The sequence below is a fragment of the Apium graveolens genome, chromosome 8 (genome assembly GCF_009905375.1).
Source record: "Apium graveolens cultivar Ventura chromosome 8, ASM990537v1, whole genome shotgun sequence".
NCBI classification, from domain to species: domain Eukaryota; kingdom Viridiplantae; phylum Streptophyta; class Magnoliopsida; order Apiales; family Apiaceae; genus Apium; species Apium graveolens.
The window spans coordinates 161,372,532-161,375,757 of NC_133654.1; the positions used below are offsets into that span (position 1 = coordinate 161,372,532).

The 3,226-nt window shown below is 39.3% G+C and overlaps 1 non-coding gene across 1 annotated transcript; it reads left to right on the plus strand.

Annotated features, from left to right (window-relative positions):
• Nucleotides 1–744: 744 nt before the first annotated feature.
• On the plus strand, nt 745–851 carry LOC141681693 (small nucleolar RNA R71). The gene has a single exon (XR_012559120.1). It is a non-coding gene; the product is annotated as a small nucleolar RNA R71 (small nucleolar RNA).
• The last annotated feature ends 2,375 nt before the right edge of the window (nt 852–3,226 follow it).

Sequence of the window (3,226 nt, forward strand, 5' to 3'; positions counted from 1 at the left end):
TGCTCTTTAACTTCCTTCCTGCCTGGTACTTCCGTGTCACTGGGAAGAGTGCCAAGTTGACGATTGAGCACTGCATTGGCTAATTGACTGATTTGATTTTCTAAGGTCTTGATAGAAACCGCCTAACTCTTGCACAACAACTTAAGTTCCTCAAAATCAGCACTAGTGGGTGCAGCTGCACTTCCCTGTTGAGGATATGATTGCCTTGTAGCATACTGCTGTGGTTGCTGGAATCCAGGTGGGTTAAACTGTTTACTCACTCCTTGCTAATATGGTGGCTGAATAGCATTCTGATTATTCCCCCAACTGAAATTTGGATGATTTCTGTTGTTAGGATGATAGGTTGCTGGCACAGGCTGCTGTTATCGCTGATAATTATTCACATACTGAACAGATTCATTGACAAGAGAACACTGATCCGTAGCATGAGAACCTGCACAAAGCTCACAAACCATAGCTATTTGATTAACTCCATACGTAGCCAGAGAATCAACCTTCATTGATAGCGCTTGGAGCTGGGCTGCAATAGCGGTGGCTGCATCAACTTCCAGAATACCTGCTACCTTGCCTGACGTCATCCTCTGAGTTGGGTTTTGATGCTCATTTGTAGCCATCGTCTCGATAAGATTATACGCCTCAGTATAACTTTTAGCCCATAAGGCGCCTCCAGCTGCTGCATCGAGCATGGGCCGAGATTGGGCCCCCAAACCATTATAGAAACCAGTGATCACCATCCAATCCGGCATTCCATGATGTGGACATTTTCTCAACATTTCCTTGTAGCATTCCCAAGCCTCGCACATAGATTCTGTAGGTTGCTGCGCAAACTGAGTAAGAGCACTCCTCATAGCAGCAATCTTTGCCATTGGATAAAACTTCACCAGAAACTTTTGCGCAAGATCTTGCCACGTAGTGATGGACCCAGCTGGTTCAGAATGTAACCAGTCTTTAGCCTTATCCCTCAGTGAGAATGGGAAAAGCCTCAACTTGATAGCCTCATCAGTCACGCCATTGTACTTAAAAGTGCTGCAGATCTCGACAAAATTCCTTATGTGCATGTTGGGGTCTTCAGTTGCCGCTCCTCCAAAAGAAACAGAATTCTGCACCATCTGAATAGTGCCCGGCTTGATTTCAAAGGTGTTAGCTTGAATAGCCGGATGAAGGATGCTTGACTGAATGTCATCAATTTTAGGCCGAGAAAAATCCATAAGAGCTGGATCAGCTTGAACAATACGATCTCCCATATTTACTGGTTCTTTCTGCTTAGTTCCTGAATCCGAATCCTCAAAATCTAACTTCCCCGGAATATCAAGAACTTCGTCTGTCTCCTCAGCTGTATCTAAAGTCCTCTTGCGAGCACGAGAACGAGTTTGCATAAACGCTTGCTAAAGTACCTGAAACACAACCGAAAAGAGTAAGTAACTACTACGTCCTAATCACTGAGTCCTAATGACCAATGATGGTAAGTACATAAACTAAACAAATACGCCGAGTCCCCGGCAGCGGCGCCAAAAACTTGTTAGGGCGAAAACACGCGCTAATATTCACGCAAGTATACGCGTTCGTAAGTAATATAGAATACTTTCTAGTTCGTTCCCTAAGAGACTCAGACTAAATTATTGTCTAATTAAACTCACTCACCAATGTATGATTACTTCTCAATGTTAAGATAATAACACTTAAAATTGTTGATTAAATATTAACTATAATTAACTACTTAATTAACCACTTAACTAACACTTCAATTTATCAATAATAAAACACTCATGAGATCACAACTTCATTATTACTTCCTTCTATAGCCATTGTTATTACCTTTAGCATGTGACAGTGATGATATTAACCGAATAACACGAAACTGATAAAAGCCAACTTTCATTGTACTAATACCATTCTACCAAGCATCCACAATTAAGATAGAAGTTGAATAGTCATCAATTATGTTGAGTTCCTATATATCTACAGAAATTGACAACACAACGATTTAAGCACAAGTTATTCCTTTTGATTACATAGGGCAAATAAAACTGTTAGAGTTACCCACTAATCATGCACAACGTACATGAACCTATGCTAGCATGGCAAGTTCTAAACCTCAAGATCCACCGTCGCTTCACAAGAGATTAACACCCTATCTTATATGTTTGCGACGCACATAAGACGAATACGCACAACCAATACTAGATATCATGCAATCATCACACACTAAAGTATTAAACAATTAACTAAGAATTCCATAATAAATCCGTTGCAACCCCATGATCACGATTAGCCCATAATAGAACTTATCGCCATCATGGGTTCATATGAAATCATGACAAACAAACACAAGAAAATAATAACTAAACTAATTATATTAAAACAGAGTACGTCACAAGAGTAAATAAGTCAAAGCAAGAAAACTAGCATCCAACGTTACAACGAAACAAGAATCACAAGAATATATGCTTCCTCTTCGCTGCGGTGTGCTAAATCGGTCTTCTTCCTTATCTCTTTCGCTTCTTGCGTAAAACACAATCTAAAACATAATCTCCTTAATAATCTCTGTGAAAACGTCTCAAATCTACCTATATAATAGTCCCATAAAACTCAGATTACATAGAAGTTGGAAGCCAAACAGAAGTAGAAGTTTAAAATAATTTATCTTTTTCCCCGACCCTGCGCGGCCGCTCAGCATAGCTGCACGGGCGCGCAGGTTGCTGCGCGGCCGCTCAGCATTGCTGCGCGGGCGCACAGGCCTCTACTGGAAAAAATCCAGGTTTGCTCCGTTTCTTCTCCGTAATCTGCCCATTCCTTTCCTCTCGCAATGGTGAACACATGCCAAGGCTTATTCTTGATGATTCCTCCCCCGAAATGCAACTAATACCCTGAAATGCATAAATACTAGAAAAACGCATCAAATACACAAAATACTTGATTTCAAGACACCAATTTAAGCCATTTTAAGACGTTCGAAGTGGTATAAAATGCCACTTATCATACCCCACCGGGGCGTCAAATCCCATAAAATATGTGTTTTTATTTTTATAAAATTATTCGTAATTTTTGGGGAATTTTGACAGTAATTTTATATTTTATCGTTTTTAAAATTATTCCCCGTAATTATTATTTTAGGGTCTATTTATTTTAATTTAGGGATAAAAACACCCTTAATTTATTTTAGGGCTATAATTTTAGATTTAATATAACTAGCTGAAACAGATTTTTTTTATTCATTTTATTATAT